Source organism: Pezoporus wallicus, unplaced genomic scaffold (assembly GCF_028554395.1).
Source record: "Pezoporus wallicus isolate ANWC-B61680 ecotype Strahan unplaced genomic scaffold, APGP_CSIRO_Pwel_v1 contig_749, whole genome shotgun sequence".
Classification (NCBI taxonomy): domain Eukaryota; kingdom Metazoa; phylum Chordata; class Aves; order Psittaciformes; family Psittacidae; genus Pezoporus; species Pezoporus wallicus.
Window position 1 is genome coordinate 2,135,100 of NW_026641327.1, and position 15,298 is coordinate 2,150,397.

Genomic DNA, 15,298 nt, shown 5'->3' on the forward strand with positions numbered 1-15,298 from the left:
AACCTGGTTTAATTATAACAAAGAAAGCAAAGTACAAGTATCTAAAGTCTGTAAAACACATAAGTATATTAAAAAAAAACCTGGAACTTCAGAACAATGAAGAGCAATATGTGGAGCACGTTAGTAAACACATAAAATTGCTCTAAGCAGATCCTAATGTCAGGAGGAAGGCACTATTCGCATCACTACCATATTGCTCTTAATAAAGGACTAGGGATGCCAATGACTTGCTGTAACACCTTCAGTCCCCAGAACTTTAGCCATTGGCTTTAGGGTCTCAGAGGGTGAGCATAATTTCATAGAAAGGAGGAAATACTTCAAAGTTTGTATGTGCATCATTCTGACTATAATGTAATTGGAGCTATAAATGTTAGCATCACTACAACTAGACTAATATTTATTTCATTAGACTTTATTTTCATTTTATTTTAGAATTTTAGTATTTTAGTGGTTTAGTATTTTAAATTTTAGTTTTTAAAATATTTGTATTTAATTATTTCAACAGTAAATCTATGGGTTTGCCTGTTCCTTTTTTCAAGACTTTGAGTGTGACACTCTCTGGCATACTATTCTGTAATGCTGACCCAAAAGAAATCGTAGTAAGAGACAAAAATAAAACAGAAAAAAACAGGGTTTGGGTTCATTCCCCCAAATTCTAACATCTGAAGGTTTTTAAAATAATGTATTGTTCCTTCAGGCTGGAAAAATATGTAGCAATTCATTGGAGCAAATCCAACAGGACGTTCAAGAACAACTGAAGTTCACTTTTGTGTCAAAAAAGAGTCTATAAAGCTGATAGAGAAAGAGGAATAGTGTAGTAATAAGCATTTCTATTGGCATATTTTGTAAGATTTACAGGATTCTCAGAAACCTACATATCCCCAAAGTAGATGACCCTACCTGTGGTGGAAGACAAGCATTCATTATCATCATAAGACAGCTGAATTTCCTTTTGTGGCACACATGTTTTCTGATAGGCCAGGAAATGGTGCTTAGCTCTTTTCAGCTTTACTAGGCTTTTTTTTCTCTCCTTCTCTGTTAATGTTATTTCCTCAATAACTGTTGTTAAGGGTGTTTTCCTTTTTTTATTTTCTTCAAAGTTCCTAGAAATTTTTAGCATTTTTCTTACAATTTCATACCCAAAAATGCAGGCAATATTCCAAGTAAGGCTGCATTGTAGCTGTAAAAGAATAGCTGTTCATTATTTCTCTGTTTTCAGAAATTAAATCTCTGTGTGGGCAGTGGAAAATTGTTTTGTTATTTTTGTACCTAACACACTGCAAGATCAGGTCTACTTTGCTGAAGACTCTCACACCCTTATCACTTTCCAGAGAGCTTTCTTCTTCTGGATTTTTTCAAATAATGTAATCAGAATGTAATTCTTCTATTTTCCAGACTTTGTAATATTTGCATTTCTCTTTTTTCATTCCATTTTTATTTCTTTGTGATGAAAATTCTTTTTCAAATCTCAAATGGTTGAAGGCAACTGTTCTATATTGATATTATATTTTCATATGATATTTTAAGACTTTTGCTACTGGTGGTAGCTTGCCAACACTACTGTTTTTATAATCATTATACCTACTTAGTGCTATTCACATTGTAACCAACGTATAAAGGGTAACAACCTTCTGAATGTCCATCAGGTATGACAAGAATTTATAACAAAGGTCTTGTAGGCTATGGGAAGCTGTCTGAAGTCAGAACAGTTGCATCAGAAAATAATTTCATAAAACTTTCCCTTTTATAAGTAGAAAAACACAAGATATTCATTCTAGCACCTATAAGAGGATCATAATTTGTTGCTATTATTTCTTAAATTGCACAGTGGAAATCAACAGCTGCAGGTCTATTTGTTGCATTTGTCTTTTATAACTTTCACATACACTGTATGTATATTCCAAAAAACCCCTAAATGGACTAACATAAAGAAGTGCTTGTAAATTACTTTTCCCTATTGAAATTGTGGCTGATACCACCATTGCAGTTGAGGAGACAGAAAAATGAATGACCACTTATGGTCGGGAAACTTAGATTATTAAATGAAATGGGAGTTTCACTTTATTTTTCAATAATATGCTTGTGATTATGCTTCTCTTCAAGGAAAAAGCAGCCCACAAAGACCTAAATCACAATAAACTAAGTACCATTTTCTTGACCTTCACATCTGACTTTCAAACTATATCTTCCATTTAAATAGGAAAATAGCAACCTGGTTTAACTAAGATAAAGCATACACTGTAGCCGATTCCTGGAATAGAAAGAAGACAAGTATGATGTTTGCCAAAGGCATATGAAATAGATAAAAGAAAGATAAAAGCTTTAAAAAAATGTGGACAATAATAAATATACAGGAATGATAAAAATAAAGGGTTTAGGGTTTTTTCTCCCTAAAGTAAAAGGGAGAAAACTTTTTCTAAAGACAACAGTTTCTCTGAGAAACAGAAATCTGGCATGCTTCTTCACTCTTAATAAAGCATTTAGGCAGAGGGACATTTCTGACACTTGAAGGGAGCACAGACTGAAATGTTTTACCTCTAACACAGAGTCCTACAGTAGTGAGTTTTTATATTTAATGGGATGCAGGGTCATTTCCCGTGGGCTATTTAGTGGACCTTTGTAGCTTCAAAATGTGATTCTTGTCTCAGAAGGGCCTAAAGCTGATTATTAACCATGATTCATAAATTCTTCAGAAGACAATCAAGTTAAGTTTATGAATTCAGACTGGGACAGAATGCATCCACCTCCTTTCTGCCTATAAATTCCAAGAAGGACTGAGACTTACAGAAAAATAACCTTTTTAAGTCTATTTTGTTTCCTCATTGTCCTTTTCCAGCAATGAGACAGCTGTTTACATGAAATTTTGGTGCTTGTAAAGAGAAGTGAAAAGAATGAAAAAGAATGACATGTATACCAATTTCTCATTAGAATGGAACCTCTGGTGAATTAGTTTTCGAAAATAGTGGTGGATTTTAAAGGGAGGACACAAAATAGTGGAAGGTTTGGGAACTGCATGAAATCTGTTCTGATCTGTCAGTTAAGCAAACACTCCATGATACTTTACTCAGTGTATGAGACACTACAAATACATGGAAGGACGCTTATACAGAAATCCTCTAAACACCATTACCACACTGAAGGGAGACTTTGCCCAAGGCATGTGGTTGTTCTTTTTCTCTAGGGTAGAGCTACAGATTTGTAGGACAAATATTCTAAATAAGTAAAGCCTGGACACAATGTTTTGACTTTTGCAGATTTTCTACTATTTTTGCTTTTCCAAAGGTAGTAATTACGAAACAGGAATATCAAAGTCCTACTTATTTGACAACAGATTCATGATATTACAGACTAGAGATATGGCTTCAGTGCATACAGACACAAATGCCATCAGGACCTGTAGCACTGGTTCTAGTCTATTCTTGCAAAACCTTTTGTTTTATGCAACTTAGTGGAAGTCTTCTTGTTAATGTTAAAGGTGGTTGTCTTAAGTATTTGGTTCTATGCTTATGTGATCTTCTATCCTCCTTTGATTGAAATCAGCTAGAGGACTCATATTAACTCCATATATGACAGTAGTTCCATTTACAGTGTTCTTTATATTTAAAGTTGAATTATCACCTCTGCACCAGTAAAATAATTATTTTTGTCCAGTAAAATAAAATTACATGTACTTCTATCTAAATAACTTGGAGTAATTAAACTTGCAATATTAAAGTAACCAATGACATATTTGGATAACTTTGGTTTGGATTTGTTGGTTTGTTGGGTTTGGTTCGGTTTGGTTTGGTTTGGTTCATTTTTGATCCCTGACAGACTAAACAAAGCAAAAAAAAAAAACCTAAAGGAACTCAAAAGCAATGCATGCTAATCAGAGCTTTATTGGTGCAAGGCTAGCAATCTCTGTCAGAGTATGAAAAAGACAGGCAAATGTGGCAACTAGTTAATGCATCTCCTTGCTATGTAGTTAAACTCCAAAGCACGTTTGTCCTGTCCTGGCTTTGTGCAATTCAGGGCAGAATGATCAAGAAACTGACATATTATGAAAACTCATTTCAAGAGGATCTCCTAACAGAATGAATGTCATTGCCATTGATACACAGGTAGAGTTTACTTGGAAACAGGGAGTCTGATTGTATTGTCTTCACGATGGAACTTTGATTTCTTGGTGTTCAGGCTTTGGGCTCAGAGGTCTGTCTATTAGGTGCAGACTTTATTGCTCCCAAACCATTTCCACCCATTTACCTCTTTGTTCTCTGCTATTAGCAACTTTATTTATCGCTTCATATCTGGTCATAACCTGTTTTGTCGCTTGAAGGTTTGCTTAGAAGAAACACATTTTCTTTATTGATGATTACATCCCTGGAATCATTTCTCTTGAATGCTTAAAATGCAATAAATCCATGGAGAAACAGCACTGAAGAGGTTAAATATTTCACCACAAAAATATTAGCTGGTGGAAACCATCAGACTTTGATTTGTGTAATTTATTATAGTCTCACATTCTTCCTGTCTTGATAGCAAAGCTGCCAGTTAAGATCACACTGGAAGATAGCTGTATTTTTTGCTGTTATTACATGATATTAAATTTATATTTTGCTATTATTAGTAGTAGTATTATTATTACTTGTTATTAAACTAAAACACTATCAAGCAGTATGTTCAAGTGTGTCATCATCCTTGTGCTGTCCCACATTTCAGTTGTTTTTCCTCTGCACAGGTATTTAAATAGACATATAGTGGAATGTTCAGAGGGGGTCGAGGGAAGTTATAGGGAAGAATTGGGCAGGTACATTTTTCTTGTTCAGAATTGTCCTAGGCTGTCCTTGCTGAAGTGGAAGATGTCTGGAGTTTGTCATTTCAGTGTACCGTTTATTAAAGCTCAGTAGAGCTAACGTGACAAGATATTTTTAAATCAGTTATCTATATCTACTTTTTTGTCTAATGTCCTTTTCAGTTTCTTTTTATTCAACCTGCTGACAGCTGTCTCATAATTATTCTAGTGTAATCTAACTAAATTAACACCAAAGCTGTTATTTTAATTTAGTACTGGTGTGGATTAAGGACATTGTGCTTAATGTGAGTGTTGTTTTTAAAGGGACTCCACAGAGGAAAGTTGAGGACTTATTTTTTTTTTAAGTTAGAGGAGGAAACCTGGTATCTACAATGAACCTAGGTAAAAAATTTTTAGGTAAAAATTTGCTCCGGTTGTAGCTTCAATAGCTACAAAGGGAGGTATATCTCCAGCTTCAGAGAATCCCATGCCACCCAAGAGCCTTTGTCTTCTGATTTCATCTTTCTAATCTTCTTCCCTATTTTGATAAGCAGATCCATTCCTGCACTGTGCTTGCACACCTTTCTCCTTGTGACACTTTTTTCGTGCCTGATCCCTGTAATATTGCAGCCTTGCACATTCACACATTTAGGTCTCCCTGTGCAAGTGCTGCTTTGTACTTTCTTCCATGTACGCTCTGCTGTGTCCAAAAGCTTCTGATACTTCTCAAAAATGAAGACAAATATGACAACCATATAAGTTTGCTTAGTGGTCACCCTGAAGAAAATTCTGCGTATTGAATTCAGAAAGGTTTTGATGCGGTTTGTGTTTGGGTGATCTAAGTTTCATTAAGAAGGAATCCTGCTTTACAAACAGTTGCAAAATAATTCAGCTCTTCAAACTTATCATAGAGATTACCTTTAAAAAGATTTTCCTATAGCTCCTACTGATTTAATTTTTTACTCTTAGATAGGTGTCTATGTAAAATATCTAATATATTAGAATTTTTGAAAAAAATAATATTTCTGAAAAGTAGAAATTAATAAAAAAGTTTACAAATGTCCTCAATGACATTTTAAATTTTAAAATAGCTACTTTAAAATAACTGGGATTTGGAGAATTTTTGTTCAGTCTTTTGCAGAATTCTATAAAATATATGTCTGCTTTTCCTCTAGTTCACTCAATCTCAAATTAATCTTGATGATGTAATGGGCAATGATAAACAGATGCAAAGGTCTAAGCATATACTTTGAAACACTATGTTTTACAAAGTGACAAGTAATATTGTTCTTTTAAAATAATGTTTTTTCACACAAGTAATGATGTATATCAGTTCTTAATCATAAATTTCAGAATTAAAATTAAACATTTAATAATATCTTTGGGTCTGTAGGCTGTCATCAGGATGCAAGTATCCCAGTTAGGCCCTGATTCTACAAAAAGCAAGCATATTATGCAGATGAACTTGCAAATTGTAAAACTATACTCTATAATACTAAAATCTTGCAATCTATTTTGTAGGGGTTTGTCCAAAAATAGCAGAACCTTTCCAGAACATCCTTCTTTAAATAGAGTCATGAGACTGTCTCTTCCCATAAATTAGATATTTAAGCTTGCAGATCTGGGAAGAGAAACCAAGACATTCTGGTCTAGTCTGAACCACAGCCAAATGATAGGCTTGGATCAAAGCATTTGGATCTGCACCTTACCCACATGTATTGTGGGAGGGAGGGTGTATGTGTATGTATGTATTTATATTTACACATTGCAAGTGTCTGGATGTGTGATTTAATCTCTTCATCTTCATGCATTGTATGACTTTATTTGCAGTCCACAAGTCATCTGAATGATGAACTGAGAATTTATTTAGATATTAAAATAAATTTTAAGCCTCAGTGATTTTTTTTTTTTTGCATCTACTGAAAGTAGGTGAAAGCCATAGTAGCTGATACTTATATAGAATTTAAACATACAAAGCATGAAATGCTACCAGTTTGTTATGCAGATTTGATCTAAAAAATGTTTATTTTTTCCCATCATTGCTAAATCTATGCTACAGTTTATGAATCACAAATAAAAAGTGAAAAGGTAAATGCCTGGTATATTTTTTGAAGTGCAATTTGCTTTAATGCAAAGGAAAGAGAAGTGGCAGGAGGAAAGATTTTTTTTGTTGCTGTTTCTTCAAAAGTAAAAATAATAAATATTATGGAGTTTCTATTGTTTAGCTTACATTCTTAATTTGTGCACTTTAAGCTTCATAATTGGGGATAGTAGAAGTCAGTTATATTTTGATTCTTACATTTATCAACTTTGATCCACAGCTAATATTCCAAAATGATGAGTGCTGTCTCTCTTATCCTGTCCCCTCCTTTAACACTTAATGTAAGTTGATCCACTGTACATTTTAAGATCAAGCTTGGAGTTCAATTTAAATTCTAGCACATTCAAACTTCTTAAAAATATAAGTTCCATTTAAATGGGAGTTTTTTTCACTGCACACAGAACTCTAATCAAAAGTAGAGCTGTATAGAATGGTTTAAATTTAATCCAAATCTCAGTGAATTTCATGAATCTGACTATTCAAGCTTTACATGGCTGGGTTCATAAATGTTATTTCTGCTTTTATGCATGATAGGTTGCGGGTTGCTGCTGCTTCTGGGCTTCACAACAGATGCCACAAACCAGAGTTCGCCTCTGCTTCATGCATTTTTCATAACTCCAGCTAAAAAGTAAAAGTGTATGGATTGATAATAGCTAATGAATGTGTAAGCTGTTAGTGAGTGTTTTCCACAGGTTACTAGTTTGGGTCACAGGCAGTTGAACTGGATAACTGATTATCCATAAAGATCATATTAATGCATTAAAGAAGAATATGTCAAATACCCAAGCAACAGAAAAAAAAGTCAAAAAAACTAAAAAAGGGTAAAACTCAAAAATATTCATTACTTCTCTTATTTGTAGTATCCTTGCACACTCTAAGAAAAAGTATTTTACACTTTTACTCCTCATTTGTAAATACTCCCTGTGTTTTTTTCTTCCAAGGGTAAAAATATTGTGGAGTGTCTATCCTAAATGCATTTCTTACTTCAGAAATTAGCATTGTAGGCTGAATTATACATTTTTTCCCATTCTTTTAACAATGCCAAAATTCTTCATTTTCCCAAAATGTATGAATGTATGAATGTATGAAAACTGACAATTTGTCCAGAATTCTGTTATTACACATTTCTACAGATAATTCTTTGGTCTAGTTGCCTCTGTAAAATAAACAGAGGCACTACAATATCCTTTTTTACTCCTGCTGGTATTTAAGGACTCATTTTCTCACCATAGCAGGTTAAATGTTTTCTCCTTCATGACAGGAATGAAGTTTCTCATTTCACAGTTGATGTTTGGAAGCAAGTATCCATAGTAAGGTTTTAGATTAACAGTCACATTTGTAGTAGGAAAACATCTGAAAGAATGGGTGTCAGATATATTCACTAGAAATATGGATATACTTTTTGAGAAATGGTTAACCAAAATTAACATGGAAATCTACACCAAAGAGAGCAGTTTAAGCTTCTTCACTATCATTTTAGGTTGCATGCAAACTCAGGAGAACATCGCAGCATTACTTATTGTTGGAATTACACAATTAAGGAGCTCATTGGTGGATTCTTAAAGTTAGGCATTGCAAATAGAATATGCTGGTTTTATTTTCCAGGCTTTCTTGACACCTTCAGTGTTTAGAAATGGGATCAGACAGATGTGGGAAAGACAGTGATTTACTTCATTTGAACCATAATACTTTAGAAAATGAAGTGATTTTACGGGAACATCTGAAATGGCCACAGATTCTTGTACTGCAGAAGCTGTTCTATAAGCTGCAGAAATCACAGCTTCTCTGATTCTGTGTTGGAACATGATATCTGATTGGTGTAGAGTTAGCTGAAGGCGACATCACAGCCTGAAACTTTGATCTTGCCTCTTATTTCAGATTAAAATTCTGTATAGGATGAGACCATATAGAGGATGATGAAGCTTAGCACTATTTACAGCCTCTAAAACCAAAATGAATGAGAAGGCAAGTAACTGGCTAAGTATTTACCGGGCACCAAAAACTTAACAACGATTGGTAATTGGAAATGGAAAGGTTTCCACTTCATCATGCAGTCATTTGAGTGCTCTTTTCAATGATGCTAAGATTGTCTACACAGTTACATGGGATTCCTCCTTTTCTTCCCTATGATATGTGAGACTCAGAACTAGCTGATACTGGAAGTACTTTCACCTAGCCTTTTGAAGAGTTCTGAAGGAAAACGTCATGGAAGTAGTAAAAGAAAATTTTGCTACCACCGGAAAAATTATGAGGGACAGACAAGCTCTTGTTCTCCTTTCACTGTGAAAAACCTGTTTCTGAATAGCCAATAAATTGCTATGAATTTCCAAAACTGAAATTTCCTTAAACATTTCAAAGAAATATGGATGAACTTTTATACTACTTGGGAATATCTCAGGTCAATACTTGCCCAGATACATAAGATATTGTCACTAAAATACTACAACTGATTTAGAATTATATTCTGCTGAAATCTAGACTTATGCTACAGGTCTACTTGTAGCAAGTAACGGTGCAAAAGTGCATCAGTTGTAAAGGAAGTAGTGATGAGGTTCCTATATCCCCCTTATACCTGATTTCAAGTGGGTTTTTTTCAACAAGTTTAGTCTCCATTGCACATATAGTTTACAGCATTGAAAGAAATATAAGTGTGTGTCATGGATCTGCAGGTGGAGCAGCCCACACATTGGTTCTGAATTTAGTTAAAAAAGTCAAATATCATGTTAAATATTCGGAGTAATTTTGGAGTGAAAATTCTGATTTTGTTTTCTCAAAAAATGTAGTTTGCACATCTCAAAGTTGGCCCCAAAACTGACTTGATAGGTGGTTAGTATTAAAATAACAGAAAATTTACTTCTAAACAGGAGCTTAGTGCTTTTTTTACAGTATAGTTCTGGAAGATATATTAGAGGTTGCATTTTGTATGCAAATTTAACTGTGTGTCTGGAATTGTATCAACCTAGGATTATGGCAACACCTTACAATATTTGAAGCACCTATCGTTAAAATAAGAAGTACTTTGCTTCCATATTTTGATGGTTTTATTCCCAGATGAATGTGAATTGATGAGAAGGAAGATACAATTCATTTTTGTTCAGTAATAGGTTCAACTCTATGAACCTGTGAACTCCTGCACATCCAGCATTATGAATTATCTAGAATGATTTGGATTACTTGGAGCCTCATAGCCAGGTAGTATGAAAGGACTTCTGGAGCAGCTAAATTCTTTGCTAATTGAAACAAAAATTCCGTATTTCATGAGGTTCACCTGTCTTTCATTTTGAGAAGACTGATTTTAATATTTTGAACTTTTGTGTTAAATCTGCCTTCTTGAAGTATTTTAGGCAGGATGGTTAGATGTCTAGAGCCTGTGGCAGACCACTAGTGGAACAGGAATTTTATCAACCTAAAATACCTGGATTGAAATTTCGAAAGAATTTAGCAAGCTTGTGTTTCTTGATCATGCCACATGGAATTTTGAGGTGGAGTGCTGAAAACTGTGAGAAATGACTGCCGAAAAAAGATGACTTAATAATTTTCACTTAAATCCTACTATTTCTTTTATTTTAATTTGCAATATTTGCAGTTCAGTATACTGAATTTATTTGATTTGTTTCTCTCATTCCTTTTACAATTTACATGCATCAGTAAACCTCTTTTGAAACTGTAATATAAATCTGGCTATACTAATTAATGTTAATTAATTGATGTTAGTGGACAAAAGCAGCTTTCATGTCCTTTTGGAAATATTGACTTTCTTTTAAAGTAGACTGTACAATAAGAGTTTGTGTTAATGATGTAATGGTAAAACTGGCCTGTTTAGTCAGTTGATATCCCTTTGGATAGGGCTGAATTTATGTGGAAAATACAGATTTGCTGTTTATTCAAAGATTAATAAAATTACTACTGAGTTGCTACCCAGCACTCCTCCTGAGTTTTCCATTACCTCCTGCAAGCACATTAGTAAAAGTTGAAAAAGAGAGATTTAATAGAAATTATGGTAACTAACTTAATCCATAAGGTTTAGGTATTGGTAGGTAGAACAAAGAACAGAATGATTGATACACAAAAAGGAGTATACCTCAGAAAGAGATTGAGAGTCATGAAATTGAAGAAATAGGTTTGTCCCCTTATTAAACTCAAGCAATATGTTCTTTGATAAAACCTGAAAAGCAGAGGTCTGTGCTGTCTGTCAGGAGCAAAAGCTTTATACCTATGTCTAAGAACAATCCTGAGGAAAGCAAGAAAATACCTTCCAAGTGATGGGTCAAGCAGCGTTATAGAAAACACAGATCAAGAATGGCTGTACCAACTTTGAGAAGACAAACAAATGGTATACAAGGTGGTCTTTGAAGACATAACTATGGTTAAGAATTTTTTTTAATTAATACTTTACGGAAAGTTTTGGAATGCTATAAGGTGTATTCCTGGAAAAATAACTTATCTCACTGAAGTGGACTGTACTACTTGGGATGTGAATCTTTAAGTACAGACTGAATCCTCTATCAATTATCTATTCATACTAAGACATGGAACAGAATATGAGGCAAAATAATTTCAATTTGTACACAAGACTTTGGATCACATAAAGACAAATCTAAAACCTGAAATGCCACTGTTTTGCAGGCTACTAAAGGGTAGATTAATGTTCATAAGAAATGAAAATATTACTGATGACAGCAGTAGTCAAGAAAATTAAAAAGTTTATGATAAGTGGCCTAATAATTATTGATGAAGGAATTCAAACCATCACTGTGAAATTGTGTAGAAATAAAAGTCTAGCATCTTGAGTTTTTTCCACATAGAACATGTAAACTGACTATATAACATCTCTAGTTTTATGGGATTATTTGTAGTCCTAGAATTGACTATTGGCTCTTGAGTGTCCTTGGCTTAGATTCTGTGAACATGCTTTAAATATGCATTGGCATGACCAAGGAACCACAAAATAATTCAAGTTGGAAGGGATCTTAAGAGGTAATCTAGTCCAACTTCCTGCTCAGCAGGAGGGTCAGCAGAGTCAGCAATGAGATCAGACCAGCTTGTTCAGGACTGCATCCAGCTATGTCTCTGAGGCTGCAGATTGCACATCCTCCCTGTTCCCCTGTTTGACCTTTCCTACAATGGAAAAGCTTTTCCTCATATCGAGTTGAAATCTCATATGTTGCTGTATAAGTCCATGGGTAATCAACAAAAGACTTAAACACAGCAAGCTGAAAATAAATAAAAGTGTTTTGGAGTACTTGCTCACAAAATCGGAAGATTGCATCAAGTTGGGGAGGAGAGACCCTCTTCTGAGCAGGATGACCTCCTGAGATTCCAAGACTATGACTGAGAGTCAAATTCACTTTGAGGAAGTCTGGAAAATTAAGCTTTATTGAGGACTGTGAAAAACCTGCTATGGAAGCTTGGGATTTTATTTGCATTTGGATAGAAGTATCTACAATGCCATTAGTGAAAGAATTACTAACAGAATTTGTTTAGGGATGTTTTTAACTTATAGCAGGGGTCTTGCAATCTCCAAATACAGAGTGAAAAACAAATGCTATTAATATACAGAGGATGCAGAAGTTTATGAATGTGAAATTTCTATGTGGGAGAGTTCATAGAATCATAGAATAGTTAGGGTCGGGAAGGACCTTAAGATCATCTAGTTCCAACCCCCCTGCCATGGGCAGGGACACTAAACTATGTCACCCAAAGCTCTGTCCAACCTGGCCTTCAACACCGCCAGGGATGGAGCATTCACAACTTCCCTGGGCAACCCATTCCAGTGCCTCACCACCAATCTAAATTTCCCCTCTTTAAATTTTAACCCGCTACTCCTTGTCCTATCACTACAGTCCCTAATGAACAGTCCCTCTCCAGCATCCTTGTAGGCCCCCTTCAGATACTAGAAGGCTGCTATGAGGTCTCCACTCAGCCTTCTCTTCCTCAGGCTAAACAGCCCCAACTTTCTCAGCTTATCTTCATACGGGAGATGCTCCAGTCCCCTGATCATCCTCGTGGCCCTCCTCTGGATTTGTTCCAACAGTTCCATGTCCTTTCTATGTTGAGGATACCAGAACTGTGCATAATACTCCAGGTGAGGTCTCAAGAGAGCAGAATAGAGGGGCAGGATCACCTCCTTTGACCTGCTGGTCACGCTCCTCTTGATGCAGCCCAGGATACGGTTGGCTTTCTGGGCTGCGAGCACACACTGAAGCCAGCTCATGTTAAGTTTCTCATGGACCAGCACCACCAAGTCCTTCTCTGCAGGGCTGCTCTGACTCTCTTCTCTGCCCAACCTGTAGCTGTGCCTGGGATTGCTCCGACCCAGGTGTAGGACCTTGCACTTGGCATGGTTAAACTTCATGAGGTTGGCATCAGCCCACCTCACAAGCATGTCAAGGTCCCTCTGGATGGCATTCCTTCCCTCCAGTGTATCAACCGAACCACACAGCTTGGTGTCATCAGCAAACTTGCTGAGGGCGCACTCAACCCCACTGTCCATGTCAACGACAAAGATGTTGATCAAGACCACTCCCAACACCGATCCCTGAGGGACACCGCTCATTACTGATTGTTATTGAACGATTAATTCAATAACACTCTTTATTGAATTAAGGTATTAATATCCTTCACCATTAATATTTTTGTAACAAGAGACTTAATTGTAAAAGTGACCCTTTTGTAATATATGATTACAGTATTATTAACTTCAATTTTTAAAAAAGGATAAGCAAAAAACATACTGAAGTTTATAATTTTATAATTTTAAAAGAGTGAAGTGAGAAGTAAGAAACCAAAGAAGTAGTTCATGAACAAATTGTCTAATACTTAGAGGGTTAAACAACGAAGAGATCTGAAATTTCTCTGAAGACAAATGTGTAAAAGTATCTGAAGCTTCAGTTTAAGACAAGGAATATTTTGTGGAATGAGTTCCAAACTATAAACACACCTCAGAAAGGACACTTGGATCAGCCAATCAATCAGTGTATAAATATCAGAAAAAAAATGATTAGTTTATAAAGGAAGCTATAATTTAGAGGTGGTGGGGATGGTGAAGAAGGTGAGCAGAGGGAAATGAGAGAATAGCCAGAAGTACAATTTAGTTTCATCTTGAAAAGAAAGTTTAATAGTTAAAAAAGTTTCTTGGACACATCATAAGAAAACTAATAGAATGAAGTAAGCATGAGGTAGGCATTAAAAGCCTTAAATGAATATATCACCGTGTTTTTTTAATAAAGACAATAACAATGAACAGAAGGGCAAAGGCAGAATGACTAATGGGGATGAAGGTATGGAAACTGAAATTCCACATCTAAGGTTAAGTAAAAAATAAGTGTCCTGGTTTCTGCTGGAATAGAGTCAATTTTCTTCCTATTAGCTAGTGCAGTGCTGTGTTTTGGATTTAGTCTGACAATAGCGTTGAGAACACACCAGTGTTTCAATTGTTGCTTAGTGTTTATCCCAATCAAAGACTTTTCGGTCTCTCATGCTCTGCCAGTGAGGAGAGGCACAAGAAGCCATAAGGAAGCAGAGACAGGACACCTGACCCAAACAAACCAAAGCGGTATTCCATAGGAGAACACGTCATGGCCAAACTGGAGGGAGTGACCTGGAAAGGACAGACTGGTGCTCAGGGATGGAGTGGATATTGGTCAGCAGGTGGTGGGTAATTGTACTGTGCATCACTTAAGCTTTTTTTTTCGGGGCATGGAGTTTCTTCTTCTCTCTCTCCATCTTCTGTTATTGTTGTTGTATTATATTTTACTTTTATTTCAGTTATGAAACTGTTCTTTTCTTGATCCATAGGTTTTTACCTTTTTTCAATTCTCCTCCCCACTCCACAGTGTGGAGTGAGCGAGCAGCTTTGTGGTACTTAGTTGCCAGCTGGGCTTAAACGGCAACAACAGGTAACAACACACTTTGAAGGAAAATGCAATAGTACTTTAAAAAATGTAAAGGTAAATGAAAAATGGGAGAAAAAGAAATATGCCTTAGGAGAAGGCAGATTTTTCCAAACTAATTTTCCAAACTAATAACTGTCTTTCTGTAGCAGAAAAATGTGATAGATCTTATATAACTAGCATGCAAGTAAAGTTCAGTGTCCTGGAGAGGAACTTTATAATTAAGAATCATAGAGGCAACCAGATACAATGATGAATAGGAAGTTAATACCTAAGAAGATAGAGACGATCATATGAGCAACAAACTGGCTAAGAGGTGACCCAGACTGTCCTGGAAAGAGAAATAGTGGTCTGGCACAAAGATGCTTGTTAATGTTTTCATTAGTGAAGTCTGTGCTAAAAGTTAAGCTGTGATGATGAAAATTCTTGTGACATACCATATGGTGTTGCTATCAATAGAAAAAAAAAGAACTGAATATAGTATAGAAAGAATAATGTGTCTGCATTAGCATATTTCAGGGCAGCAGAGAACTT